Raw genomic sequence first — 15,875 nt, 5'->3', positions numbered from 1 at the left:
CACTGTCTGAGCTGGAAAAACACTGAGAGACCTGATCCAGGGGTGTCCAGAGATAGGAAATTCTATCCAAGTCAGCCCGATGGGCCACTGTCTGTGAGAAGAAGGATTTCAACCTGGAGGCAAAGGCGAGTAGACTTGAGGCTCAGCAGCACAAGTACTCACTTCCCCGGGAACAGAAGAGGTGGGCACAGGGAGCTCAGCTTAGGCTAGGAGGAAGGTTGGATGAGGTGGACAATGATGCCCCCAAACTGCAGCCTGGAGGAGAACTTGTGACCTGGAAGAGAGGTGACACAGGAAACTCCTGAGAGAGTTTGTTTAATGCTTTAAATTGGTGCTGTGGTGGCTAAGTCATATGGTATCATATGTAGGGAGACTTTGCCTCAATGGAACAGAATTTTGGCCTTGGATTCTTAGTAGGTCATGCTGAGAATGCACATAGAGAAAGTCATGAGAGGCCCCACCCCAAGCACGGTATCTATGAAGGGCCATCTGCACTCAACCTTCTCTCTTCCTACTTCTATCCACTTTTGACCCTTGGGTGATGGCAAAATGGTATCCAAGGCAGGGTCAGAAGAAATGTGTTTGAAGGAGGCTTTTGGCTTAAGAAGGCTGTTTTTATCCTAGCTCTTGTTCAACCAAACCTTTGCAGAGCTAGCCTGATACTGCTGGATTTGTTGATTTGAGTCTCATCTCTTTTTACTTCTTTTTGTTTTTGCCCAGAAAAAGTGCTAATGAACAGAAACACGGGCAACACCCAAAGTACTCATGTATTACAACACTTAGTATGTGCCAGCACTGCACTAGACTAATGTGGCCAGGGTAGAGAAGAAGGAAACAAACACACAAATGTAGGTAACAAATGCCACACAGGCCTGAACATGGCCAAAGTTGGCTGGTTGATCCTAAATTAAGCTAAAGTATATTAACTTCATATATAAATGAGGGAGCTGCTACTTAGCTCCACGCAACTGTGGCCCCATGAGGATGCAGGCCTAATGTGGCCAAATCTTCCAATTTTTTTAAAGAAACTGGAACAGTGTGCACAAGTTGGAAATCACCTCAGGGTTCATTCACTCATTCAGTAAATATTTACCAAACACCTGCCATATGCCAGTCACTGAGGTGCCGTGGTAAATAAGACCCATACGGTCCCTCTCTTTCTGGAAGTTTTTTAAAGGAGGAAGTCAATATGTTTATGAATACATAGGTAAGGAAACAACCAAATGCATACTTTTGGATAGGGATACATGCTGTGAAGGAACTAGAACAAGTGATGGGGTCGAGGGGTGTGGAGGGTTGCCTCTTTGGAAAGGTGAGTGACCTGCCTGATGAGGAGGCTGTCATGTACAGATCTGGAGGACAGAGCATTTCAGGTAGGGGAAGAGGTAAGTGAAGCCCCAAGGCTTGGTGTGTTCAGGGACTGAAAGACGGTGGGGTGGGTGGTGTGCAGAAGGCAGGACGGGAAATGCAAGAAGGTTTCTGAAGTGGAAAAGTCATCTCTTGTCAAGCGTTCCTTTCATTATTTTCAAGTGTGTTCTGGTCTCCTTCAAGGGCCCCCGGGAGGCCAGAAGTGTGGAGATCTATGCTTTCCTGTTGCAGTGAGGCAGTGCTCCAGAAGGGGGAGCTGGGACAAGCCTGCTTATCTTTCCTCAAGCCTGTGGAGGCTTTCTTCCCGTAGTCCAAGTCTACCTCAGGCTTGGTAGGTTTAGGGAGACGGGAGACAGAAAGGCATTCTATGAGTGTACTCAACCCTTCTGAATTGTTTTTAGCGAGATTTGTATGTTTGGTTCTCATATGTGGCCTGGTGGTGGTGGAGGTTCTGATGGCTGCCATCTTGTTTTAGAGAGAGATAACACAGGCCTCTGGGACAGCTCTGTTTTGTGGGCACAACTTTCTGGCTTCTATTTGAGGGAGATAACTTTTCCTGAGATACTTATTATTTATGGATTCCGGATCACCACCCAGTTTGAAAACATACGAAGCTGGTTGGTGTGTGGGGAAAGCAGCTTGGGAATGGTTGGTCAGCAAAGCAGTGTGTAAAAATCAGCTCACACAGCACAGGCCCCCATTCAAGGCCACAAATCAAGCCCAGGCACTCCCCTGCTTGGGGACAGAGGTGGATTCTTTGGGCCTGTCATCCTCAATCAGGCTGTCTCTATCAGAGAGCTGGGTCAAAGTCATTTTTTAAACAACTATTATAGGAACCATATGTGTGTGCAAAAACATACTGCCTTTTCTTTTTTTCCCCATGGCTGGTAAAATTTCTTGCTCTTTTCCTTGGAGGCTTTCTGAATTGGAAACAATGTGATACTTAGAGGTAGAGGATTACTTTTCATGCAGCATGAGTCTAGCAAAAGGGGGGAATTATGGCAGGAATGAATTGTGGACTTTTCTAACAACAGTCCCTTTTAAACTGATGGCACTTAGGGACCTATTGGTCACTGTAATGAGCCAGCCAGGCCCAGAATATAAAATGGTCCTAGAAGGTTCATGGTCCAAAAAGAAAGAACGTCTTAACATTTCACCAAGTTCATTTTCCTTCCCATTGGTGTAATTGTAAATCTGAGCTTTCAAGGCCCCAGTTTCAAAACCAGCCATCTTACCTTTAGTTGATTGCAACCTAAACAATAGAGAGATGTCCTCTTCCCCCAACCTCTTTCCTGGACTTTGGGAGATATCTATGTCTATACTCTTATCCTTGCTGCTGTCTTCCTTTAAAACATTATCATGTGAAAGATCTTGCCTGATTCAGCATCTAGGAGTCAAGAAAGTATCCACTTCTTGCTTTTCCTCCCTGCTGTCTCAAAAACGAGCAGCATGAGCTTCACTTTATAGTAGAGCTTTTTCTTAACAACCCAGAGGGCCATATTTAGAATTCCATAAGCTAAAATGGCATTTTAGAACCTTGTTTTAACAGAGATCAGCCACCAGTAAAATAAAACACACGATGCATACCAGTGGTTCTCAAAGTGTGGTCCCCTGAACACTTGGATCAGCAGCGCCTGGAAACTTGTCAGCAATTCCAATTCTCAGGCTCTACCCCAAACCTACTGAATCAGCACCTCTGGGGTGGGGCTCAGCAATCTGTTTTTAACAAGTCCTCTGGGTGATTCTGACTCATGCTAAGGTTTGAGAGCCACTGCCATATATCAATAACACTCAAGGTCAAATCGTGTTAAACTTTACTTTTTATATTAATTTAATAACTCTGTAGAGTGAAAGAAATCACATTATTTTCTTATGTTAGTGTATCCCTCTGGCACCTACCCTGATCCCCAGCCTTGATGGGGGGCCAGACTTCTCTCTTGACAAGGCTAGGGAGACCTGGACAGAAGAAGGAGATGGAGAAAGCACTGTACTATGTAGCTAAAATAGCATCTCTATAGAAATGCTCCCTGCTATGTCTTCTAGTTTTGAGGCAGGGCATCGCTTTCGGCTGAGAGATGGTGGGAGATTTGTTTGACTTTCTCTTCATCATTTCTCCCCACAAATATTTTGTTTCTCCTTAAAATAGAGCAAGAGAACCAATCAATGTCAATGCTAAGAGGAAAGTGAGTGCCCAGGACAGGTATGGTTAAGGTATGAAGTTTCTTACTGGTAATTCCTTTCTGCTTTTATTTAAAATGATAAAAAGTTGGTTTGTGTCAAGAAATGAATTAGTATATTTTGAATCTTCACTAATAGCTAGTATGTATGATTTTTGAAATGCTGAAAAGTTATTTTTGAAATTAAACAGATAGCCTGTAAGAAATGAAAATTTAATAATTGGGTCATATTAATGGTGAGGGATGAAGGTGTAGTTACCAGGGCAGTGGGTTCTGAGCCTTTTTTTAAAACAAAGTACTGCACGTGTATATGATTAATATTGAACATTTTAAATACAAAGCAGCATATTTTTGGTAGACACAGAATGTTTGAGATTCATCAATTCCCTCTCCCTCTGGAAACAGCTGTCCACCTTTCCTTTAGGAAAGCACCACTCATCTTTTCCCAATCATGTAGTTCCATTTGAATAGATCCAACCCAGCTCCAAAGCTGCACACTGATTGGCTTAAGCCAGCAGGCAGTTTGCTGTCTCCCAGCCCCAGTGATTGGTTCAAGCATGGTGATGTAATCCAATCACAGCCAATGAGAATCAAGATGATATTTCCTGGAACTTCTGGGAAAGTGACCTTGTCTCTCTTCCTGTGAATTCAGTGGTAGAAAGCAGAGATGTAGGCTTGGTATGCTTTGGTTCAGCTACAGTGAGGGAAGTCCAGTGAGGATGGGCCTGGAAAAGCACAGTCAAGAGATACAGAAAAACTGGGCCTGATATTTGGATTAAATAATCCTAGAAGCCAGCCATACCCCTGAACTTTGAGATACATGAGCCAACACATCCCTTTTTCCTGTTTGAGCCAGAATAATTTTTTTGTGTCATTTATAACTCAAAGGATCCTCAAAGTCACAGGACTTATCACCAAAATAATTACGAATAAGATTTGCCTCCAGTTAGATGATTCAGAAGGCCCTTCAGAAACTTGCAGTGTCTTTGCCTGTAATAAAAATATTTTCTTATTTTCTGTATTGTTGATGCTCTGGAATCTGGGGCCTCACAACCTGGGGAGAGACTGCCCTTTCCAGGGCTAGCCAGTTCTTAGAGATAGCAAAGAACTCACCCAGGAATGTGCCTTTCATAGGCAAACCAACCAATCCAGAGCCCACGCCCCAAATCACCTCCTTTTTCTGGCTCTTACACTGTAGGAGGCAATATTCCTTTCCCCTAATCATCCTGGGGCCAGGTACCAGACAACTAGAGACAGCCCCTATACCCCAGAACCTTCTGAAATGATTCAAACTAGTCAGTCCTAAGCCTGCTTACTCTGTCCTGCTTTGCTTTTCTTGCGGATGCCACAATAAAGGTCTTTGCCCATGCTTCCCTGTGCTCTTTCTGCCTCCTAACTGATCCTGGTGCTTCCCTGCATGGCCCTGCTTGACATGGCATACTCCTCCCTCTTGGGAACTGTGAGTGACAAACTGTTTTTTCAGTGGCTCTCGGTCTCCTGATCTGTGGGCCTCACCATACCTGAATAATAATAAAATCTGCATTTTAAAACATTGCCATGAGTGTAAGCTATCACAGTAAGAGGGACACTGTGGAAGCCAGAAAAAGCCATTTTCGTGAATATTCTCGGGGGAGGAAACAGAGAATGCCTGTTGCTAAATTCCTTTTTGCTTTTGTTCCAAGGGTGTTAACGAGCGTCAAAGCCATTTATCCTGCCAAGACTGCACAGCAACAGGTAATGATGGTTGGGATCCTGTGCTCTCTGTAAGATTTGTTGTATTTTATCTGCTACTTTTTAGTGGAGGTGGTGGTGAAGTGGGGAAAGTTCTAAATAAGTGCAAATGGTGATGTACAAGTTTTATGGTTCTGATTTTTATCTTAGCAGCCCTCTGAGGGTACAAACATGATAGAAAGGCATTACATCAATTTGTATCACAATTTTTAAAATATAAGTTTTCATCTGAAATTTCTTGTAATCAGTAAATGATTTAGGAGCCAGAATTGTGCCATCATTCACCCGCTTCTCACCTCTAAAGAAAAAAACTCTAGTATATCCAAATCCCCTACTTCTTTCTGCTAGTGATTGGTCCGATGAATCATCTTTAGGGCTGGCAAGACTTACAGGTCAAGCAGCATAAGGAAGAAAGGAGCTCAGGTTTACCTTTTGGGGTTCTAAACATGTGGTCCCCTACTCTGGAGAGCTGAAAGCTGGAGTTCATTCATTCTCACATTCATTCATTTGTAATAGGATGCCGATTGGAGATTGAATGTTTAATTTTTCAAAGCTAGAAAACTACCATTTTGGGAATTGCAAGTAGTTTGAATTATCTTCGTGTAAAGCCTTCTGTGACAGCCTGGGTGCTTGATTTCAAGAAAAAGAAGCCAAGGCTGAATAGCTTAGGCTGAAAATGTATTTTTTGGGATGATAATGAAAGGAAATGAGGCTCACAGAACTGACAGGGAAAGCTGAAGAACTGGGCGTGGAAAATAAGCAGAAACTGAGGGTGGCTTGGCAGCAAAGACAATCCGTCCAGGATGTGGGACCATCACTTCAGGACATCACTGCCATTGCTAGACTCAGCTGCTACTAGACATAGCTACCACTACCGGACAGAGTCACTTTTGTTGGCCCTCTTCTAACCCTTGGTTCACTGCCTTGTATATTTGACTATAGTGGACGTAGAACCTGTGATATTGTGATTTGTAATAAGAAATATATGTTTGGTCTTCATCCCGTCCTTGGCACAGAGCTTTTAAAACTCTTGGAATTTCCTAAGCAATGAGATGGATAAAGTGTCTTTTGTTATGTCGATGTGACTTTTGGAATGTTCCTAAGTAACCTAAGGATGGGAGTTGGTTCCAGGGGACCCAGATATGTGATTAGAGATTGGAACTTTCAGCCCCACTCCCTGCCTGTAGGGAGAGGAGAGGGGCTGGAGGTTGAATCAAATATCAATGGCCGGCGATTTAGTCAGTCATGCCTATGTTATGAAGCCTCCATAAAACCCAAAAGGATGGGGTTCGGAGAGCTTCCAGGTAGGTGAAGATGTGCTGGGAGAGTGGTGCACGCAGAGAACATGGAAGGTCCATGTCCTTTCCCCATACCTTGCCCTATGCTTCTTTTCCATCTGGCTGTTTCTGAGTTGTATTCTTTTATAATAAACTGATAATCTAGTAAGTAAAATGTTTTCCTGTGTTCTGTGAGCCACTCTAGCAAGTTAATCAAACCCAAGGAGGGGGTCGTGGGAACCTCCAGTCTGGTGGGTCAGAAGCCAGGTGACAACCTGTACTTTTGATTGGTGTCTGAAGTGGGGAGAGCAGTCTTGTAGGACTGAGCCCTTAACCTGTGGGATCTGATGCTATCTCTAGGTAGATAGTGTCAAAATTGAGTTAATTGCTTGGTGGTGTTGGAAAAAACACACATATCAGAGGACTACATGTTGATCACTGGTTCAGAGCACATACAACATTCAATAGGTCTGCACCCAGTATCACAGAGTGCTGTTTCCAAGCTAGCACCATAACTGAGGATTCAGTGGGCCATTGCACAATTCCATCACCGTCTGGGTGATAGAGTGCATTATAGTACTGTTGAAATCCACGGGCATCAGCCAGATGCCTTATTTCTTTTCCTATAAAGTAAATCCCTTTGGTTCAGAATGGTCAGAAAAAATGTTCTATGGGACATAATCATGTATAGGCATACAGTAAGTCCACTAATGGATACTCTGGCAGAATCATGTTGGATGGTGCAGAGAAAGCAAATTCACATTCACAAATCAGAGTCTATTCTGGTAAGAATCTTCCTTCCTTGGAAGATACTCCATGATGGCAAGGGATCCAGTATAAACATTGTCTACAATCTTGCACCCCCTGGAGTACAATACCTGATGGAGATTCTGAGTAGGGTGCTGCTAGTGAGTTGAAGGAGGTTATATTTTTATTTTTTCATCTAATGGAAACATTTGTCTCCATCAGCAGGTTATGATGACGCTGATCGAAATGGGAATATTCTGTAGAGAAGGAGGATTGACAATGTGGGAGAAGGAGGTTGTGACTGCAGGAGTGGAGTACTTTGTGGAGGTGAGTAAGGATGAACTCCAGTGTACATGTGAAGGGCTGGCTAAGACAGGACCAGGAATGGTCCATCCGTTTCAAAAGGAAGGGAGGGAGAGCAGGTGGGTACAGATGTTTCTTATTTGCTCCTATTTTTTCAGTGAAATGAAGCAGGAAGTTATCAGCTAAAAATGGGGATGGAGAGAGCAGCTATTTGAAGAGATAATAGAGTAATTAAGGAGAGAGAAAAAGATATAAAATAGTATCCTACAAAGCAGGAAAGCAGATTTACTATGGAGACTTTGTATGATTGCTGGGCAGTTTGCATGACCATGAGTTTTTCTCCAGGTTTCTAGCTGCACAGTGGAGGCATGGAGTTGGAAGTATCCTGGCTAACTCACAGAATCAATGGGGAGGCTGGAAAACCAGGTATGGAAAATAGGAAGTAACCAACGGAGGCTCAGCAGAATGAAAATTCAGGCCAGGGTGTGGCCATTGCTACTTTTGTACAATGCTACAACCACTACATATGGCTGCCAATGGACATTGTCACCACGGGACACTATAGCCATTGGACATGGGTTCCAGGGCTGTACAACTATGCAGCCACCACAGAGCTAACGTCTCTGAACTTTGGTCTTTATTCCACTTGCTCATCATTTAAAGTGTTGGCTGGAGGTGGACCAGGACCACCACTAGCCCAAACAGAACCTTCATGTAAATTTCTCTGCCAGAATATTGTTATAATAAATACACAAGTGAAGGATGACTACAATGTGCATGGCATACCATGGAGTTGAGCAGTGTAAGAACAGGCATGGTGGCAGCCCTGGCCTGCGTGTGTTCTTGATTTGGTTGCCAAAGTATGGGAAGAATGAGCATCACCCTGCGCTATGGATCTACACAAGGGGGTTCCCCAAACTGGGAAGGAGCTTTGGATCCTGGTCAGCAATCAAATGAAAATGGCCTGGACACTTCCATAGTTTAGGAGCCTCTCTTAGGTAAGTCCTTTTAATTACACAAACACGAGGCACTAATCTACCCTATGTGTTGAGGGAGACCTGAACTAATAAAGTGATTCAGGTAGAAATGCTTTCGACTGAGATGTTAAGTCTTCTGTTTAACAACACAAATTGAATGTATCTTCAGCAGTTAGGTTTTTCCCACTTAAACATGGATTTGTGCTGTCCTATGTTGGAAAGTTTTCATTTCTTCTTGGGAGATATGGGTGTCCTTTTGACCCAGGTTTGTTTGCAGAGGACTGGACTGTGCCAGGAGGGATGATGGGCCTGCTCTTTCCTTTATCTTACTCGGGAGGAATGACTTTGAAATGTACCGGGACTGGGCTTAGCACAGTGTTACCTGGGCTGTAGTAGTGATGTCACTTGGTCTTATTTAAGAGTGAATAAACTCACATTTTAGAAATTATTGATAAATATAGTGATTGCTTTTGGGGGCAATAGGGTCCAAATGGCACTTTGTTCCTGAAGAAGATGATGTTGCCACTGTCAGTCATCTTGAGGTGGGAAACAAGATAGGGAGGGATGACTTTCTGTCATTCTCTGGTCTGAAACTGGAATGGGGCCAAGTGCTCGGGCAGTGAAAGTCCTGAAGATGCTAATGAGGAAGTTGAGCTCCCACCTCCCCCTTATCCCACCGAATGGAAGCCTGTGGGGAAAAGTCAGGGATATGAAGTCAAATATAGGTCAGGGAACCCTGAGAGTATCCACACGTAGTAGATGAAAGCAACTTGCTGGCCACTTGGTCTCTCAGACCAAGTAATGGATCTGTTAAATGCTATAAACCTGGTCTTAGCCGTACATTGGGCAACTGGAGTGGGGGTTCACACTTGAGTTGAAATTAGATGGAGTGAGCCAATTAAAAGATGGCAAGAAGTGACCTGGAGGATGATTGATGGAAGAGTTATGTGTCCACCAGTACAGATTTGTGGAACAAGTTATCCTTCCTTGGAAGATACTTGATGAGAGGAAATCTGAAAAAATAAGGGATTTCCCAAGATTCATGGGATGTGGGCTTGGATTATTTGTATTAGAGCTTTAAAGAAAAATGCCATCTTGAAGGTTAGAGAGCTTGGGGACACAGGGGTGGTACATTTAATAAACACACTTTTATTGACCTTCTACCATGTGACAGGAACTTTTTTAGAGCACATGAGATAGACACTTGAATAAGATGCAGTTCTTATCCTCCCCCAACTCTGATGAGGAAACTAGACTAGTAACTCACCAATCACAGTTCATTGCAATGTTTTGTAATAAACACCTAGCCTGGGATCTCAGATTATCTTGTCATGGCAAGGGAGGTAAGGTCTCTAAAGTTGTGCCATAACCAACATCCAAGGGTCAGATTTCTTCATCTTGCCCATCCCTGTCTCTTCCAGTGGATTTTCTACAGCATTCACTTGGGCTGATACTGGCCATGGTGCAATGCAGCCACTTTAACATTCTGGTCATACTCAGAGCTTCCCCTTCCTAGCTGTGCTGTATGGCTATCTGCAGCTATGGTCTGGTACTCGCAGATGCTGGGAGGGTATTGACTGGGCTCTAAGGGGACTTTCTTCCCCCAGAAGAGGATGTAGAGCAGACCTGGAAAGCTCCTTTGCCTTCTGGAAGTCTCAGAGACAAGGGCCAGAGTTCAATATCATGCAGTAAAGACTGAGACCTGTGGACAATCCTGCAAAGGAAACTTCCCTAATTTACAAAAGATGATAGCTGTCATTTATTGGGTCCCATTATGCAACAAATGCTTTTCATATACTATCTGATTTAATTCTCAATAACACTATAACTCCATGAGATAGGTGAGAAAAGTGAAGACCAGACAGTTTAACCAAATCGTTCAAGGTCACAGCACAAGTAATTAAAACAGAATCAGAATTTAAACTTTTATCCTTTTGATCCAATGCCTTAAGACAATGTTTCTCAACCAGAGGTGATTTTGCCCCCAGGAGACATTTGGTAATGACTGGAGACATTTTTGATTGTCAAGACTAGGAGAATGCTAATGGCATTTAGTGGGCAGAAGCCAGGGATGCTGGTAAACATCCTACAAGGCCCAGAACACTCCCCTGTTAAGGGCTGAATTGTGTCCCTCCAAAAAGATATGTTGAAGTCCTAACCCCTGGTACCTCAGAATGGGACTTCATTTAGAAATAGGGTTGTTGCATATGTAATTAATTATGACAATATCATACTGGAGTAGGTGGACCTAGGGTCACATCCAATGTGACTAGTATCCTTATAAGAAGAGGGTCATATGAAGACAGAGACACTGGGAGAATCGTGGGAAGATGGAAGCAGGGATTGAAGTGATGCATTTTTTCAGGCATCAACAAGCCAAGGAATGCCAAGGATTGCTGGTCATCACCAGAAGCTAGGAGAGAGTCATGGAACAGATTCTCCCTCACACCTCTTAGAAGGAAGCAACCCTGCTAACAGCTTGATTTTGGACTTCTGGCTTCCAGAACTAGGGGAGAATACATTTCTGTTGTTTTAAGCCACCCAGTTTGTGGTCGTTTGTTACATCAGCCCAAGGAACCCATACATCCGCACAACAAAGAGTCATCCAGTCCAAACTGTCAATAGTGCTACCCCTGAGAAACCCTGCCTTAAGATAACACTACACTTCCCTACCCTTGACAAGTGTTTTGCCCTCTTCCTTCTCTTTCCAGGGGCTGATGAACATTCCAGGGAATGTGAGGAGCACTTACGCCTGTATCCAGAACAGGGGGAGAACAGAGGGTAAAAACCTATCTCTTAAAATGCTTAACATGGTTAGTCCATCTGGCAACTTAATTAGCCTTGATCCTCCTCAGGAATGAGAGGTCTTGGCTGGAGCTATGCTGATGGATTGCGATACTGTTTTGATAGAGCAAGACCCTGGGTCTCTTCCTGGCCTGGGCTGACATCTCTGGCTTTCAGTACTTGGCTGGGTGGTCTGAAGTTTCCTCTATAATGTCACATTCCATTTTATTAGTCTCTGTTTTCCTCACAAGGCTTAGGGCTGTGTTTCACCCCAAACCAAAGAGTGGTATTTCTTGAGAATTGGAAAAGAAAACATTCCCCCAGATTGTAACCAGACAAGTGGTGTGGTGGGAAGACCAGTCTTCCTCAAAGCAAATGAAACAAGCCATCAGTGTGGTTTGCTGATTCAGTATCTAGTAAAGTGTTATTGCCGCAAAGTATATTTTCTCAGAGCCTGGATAGCTCATTCGTCTCTTGGGTGTAAAAGCCATATCATTAATGAGCCCAGCATTTGTAGAGCTATGCTTTGGTTTCCTTGTGTGCTGGGATAGTAAGTTGAGTAATAAAGGCAATGTTTCTTACATGGGTTTGGTTGGGTGTGCCTCCCTCTATGAAAATGAATATTTTAATAACATTGTGTGCACAGGCAAAGACACAAAACACAAAACACAAAACACCTGCCCCAAATGGTAGGTTGCTTGCATGGACCTGGGAGCTAGTAACGCTCAAAATTGGTGCAGTCTTTAAAAATGGATCCTCTTCATCTACTGAAGAAACTTCAAGGTGGGTTCCATATTGGCTCTAAAATGAGCTATGTCTCAAGAGAAAGAGAGCAATGGTCAATGAGAAGTGGACCTTCCCAGAATGGCACTCCCAGATTCCTTAGAGGAAAGTGAAGACGGCCTTGACTTTGTTAACATACTCCATTTGCATTGGGAGAGTTGTTTCAACTGGCTTGTCCAGGGCAGGACTGCATTTTCTGCTCATATTGTGTATCCTCTTCTCGTCTTCCCAAGGCCCTGATGTCTAGTGGGCACTCAATAATGCTACTCATTGGCATTGAACCTGGTAGTGGGAAGACCTTGGAATTTCCTTTGTTCATTCTGGGCCCATCTTCCAGCATCTCTATGCCTCAGAGTGTTTACTGGAAAAATAGATGAGAATGGGACTCTAGGTGGATTTGCAACATAGAGATGCTAAGGAGATGCCTTCTAGCATCATGACACTCCGTTTCTTGACTTGGGCCAGGTTATTTCTGAAATGACATTTTAAGAAGCTTGACAACCTAAAGCTTCCGGTAAGATATTTATTTGCTTTCACTTAGCTCTCATAATAGCAGGTTTTACATAGCAGGAAGCCCTGAGATTGAAGCCTGGACACCTGGGTTTAAGGCACAGCTCTGTCACTTACCAGCCGTGTGACCGTGGGTAAGTCACATAACCTTTCTGGAGTTTAGTTTGCCCGTCAGTCAGATGGAAACAAGGTCTGTGTTGCCTATTTCCAAGGGTTCTGTGAGCATCAACTTTGATAATGCATGTGAAAGGGCTTTGAAAATGGCAAGGCAATTATAATTATGAATAAATTCTTATTCATTTTTAAATTTTCATGGTTCCATGTGATCGTTTCCCTAGTCAGTCCTGCTTTTTATGCAAGGGATGACAGAGCACTGTCCTGTGCAGTCTGATTGCTTTTTTGACTTTATTGTTATCCTGCTTGCTCTTCAGTGATCTGGTTCCAATTTTACAATCTCAAGATCGGTTCTTTCTGTGAACATGTTTACTTCTCATTGTCATTAATTAAGATGAGGACAGTGATTTATAAGATACATGATTGCCTGAGGCACAGCATTGAAAAGTGCCACATGTACTTCTCCGTTTTAAGGTAACTCCTTGCATTTGTGCCTGGGGTTAATTTATCGTTTAAAACAAGTCTGTTTGCAGTGTTTGGTGGCATTTTCATGGTTAAATCTGCAGCTGCTGTGGAGCAGTCAGGAGTGCTCATGGAAGTGGGGGTTTGATAAATTGGTGCTGGGGTTTCTGGCGTTTAAGAAAGCATTGAGAGGTTTGAAGGGGGGCATTGCTATAGTCTGCTAATCTAGAAGATCACTGCTGTCTTGGTATCTGCGTATATAGGAACAATGTATGGATTTTTTCCCCTTGTGAAAATATAAGACAGCAACATGGTGTTTTGTTTTTGTCTCCTTTCAGATTCTAGCTGAAATCATCCACTGGTTTTCTTCTGGGAGATCATGGCCAACGGTCACATCATAGTCATTGGGCTGTCTTGCCTTCCATCCACATCATCTGTTCTTTCCTCTGATCTGTCAATGCAGGGGTGGTGGCCCAGAACGGACAGGCTGCAGCCACCTTCCAGGGCCCTCACTGACTCTGGGGCACGTACCTGGAGTAGAGTGACAAGAAGAAGTAAGGGTGTAGCAGTGTGGTTGCTGCACCTGGAAGTCAGTGATCAGTGGATCCTCTGGCCAGGTCCCCCCTAGAAGGCTGCTAGGGGGCTCCTTTTCTAATTCTGACTGACGTGGTCTTCAGACCACCTATAGGGCCAGTGGAAGGCATTGAGTAATTGACATAGGGTCATGGTATCCACACTGGAATTCCAGAAATCTTCATTTTATGACTTCTTCAAAATTTATTTCCCAAACTTCAGAGTTCAGATCATTAACCCACCCGTGCAGGTGGCGGAAGTTTTGGTTGATTTGACCAAGTGATTCGTTGACTGAAATATGTACTGGAAAATGCATAGGTGCTACAAGATATTCAGAAATAACAAACACAGATTTGCATAATGCACTTTGACAGGAAAAATTTCTTTGACATAAATTATCTCCATAACCCTGTGAGATAGGGAGGGTGTGAATCATAACGTCCTTTTACAGTTGAGAAAATAGAGGCTCAGAGGTTGGGTGATTAGACAGTTTACATCACTAGCAAACAAAAACACCAAATCTCTACTTCACCTCTTTCATTTCATCCGCGCTCTTTCCTTTACACCATAGGATCTTGGGATTGTGGAAGCACGAGAAGGAGGCAAGAGGGTAAATCAGATAGAAGCTAGCATTTTTAATTCCAGTTATGCTTGAGTCAACTTATATAATTGGGGATGCTGGAGGCCAAGCGTTTTGTTTCATGTTATATTAGGAATTTCTATTCATTATTCTTTCTAGAACAGTAGCATTCAACTTTTTTTTTTTTTTTTTTAAGACAGAGGACTTCCCCCTTTAGCCTAATGAAATCTGATAGAAAATCCCAAATGTGAGACTTAAATTGAATGGCTGTAATTGAAGCAAGTGTGGAAACTTGCCTGCTCCACCTCCTCTTGCCCCTCAAAGTGGCTCTGAGACACCTTTGAAAACTTGAAGAAGTGAGGACTGAGCCTTCAGGTCAAAGGGGTTTTGTTCTCTCTCTTTCCTTCCTTCCTTCCTAGTTTTGTCACCTGTCTATGTGTTAGCCGTCGTCCTCAAAAAATTACTAAAGACCTCATGGCATTCTCCCATCTCGCCATTTGGCAAATGTGAGGAGTCTGCTTTTGTTATACATTGCAATGAAGGCACAAGAGGAAAGGTGGTAGATAATAGCCTCTGCATTACTCAACTGTTCATTATTTCTGTTATGACCAGAACACAGAGGGCATAGCATGCAGTCCAAGGACACCCCCATTCTCAGACAGCTGGTCAATGAGCCAAGCCCTTGAACCTATCCTGGGCAGTCAGCATTTCTCTGGGCATCAGATTCTCCTAAGTCAGTGGCACAAAGCACTGAACCATGGCCGAAGGTTCTCCAACTACATACAGGCTGTAGGTGCATTAAATGTCTGCATGCCACCATCCACATTGGGATACTCTATTTAAGTCCTGATAATTAGTGCCCAATTGCTAAGTGATCTAGGCACAGCCTTTCTCTGCATAATTATAGCATTTCCTAAAAGTCTTCATAGGCCCTGTGATGGCAAGAAATCCTAGTTGGCTGTGCTTTGTTCCCTGCACTTATGGGTTATTACCCTACCTAAAGCCCAGGTGGTTTTCAGGGGAATTGAGAAGGAATCTCATACCTTATTGGCCCTTTACGTTGGCATATGGGCTCCCTACCTCTCCTCAGAAAGAAACATCTCAGTAAAGCAATCATTGGATATACAGATATTCTAGCAAACTTGTTTATATGACTTTTGTGTTTTCTCTTCGTGTTTCAACATCTCTTAATAGAGGGCAGCAAACCTAGCCCTCTCCTTATATATGGAAACTACTGACACGCACTTGAACACTCTCTTCATCCTCTTCCTTGCTCTGTGCCCCACCTCCTAGCCCCTGCCAAGAAAGGCTTACCAGTGTGCAGGGTATTGAATGGGTCTCTTGAGACAGATTGGCCAGCCCTTTTCAAGTAGACCCCAGACCTCTTATGAAATTCTACCATATTTCTCACTCCCAGAGTGCATCCTTGAACAGGTAAGGGTCAAGCTCTACATTGAGAGGAGGTGGGTGACCCCACTTGGGTCTTCTG

Source organism: Ceratotherium simum, chromosome 36, assembly GCF_057802395.1.
Source record: "Ceratotherium simum simum isolate JZ-2026a chromosome 36, ASM5780239v1, whole genome shotgun sequence".
NCBI lineage: Eukaryota > Metazoa > Chordata > Mammalia > Perissodactyla > Rhinocerotidae > Ceratotherium > Ceratotherium simum.
The sequence above is the reverse complement of the archived record's forward strand: the minus strand, read 5'-3'. Positions refer to the sequence as shown.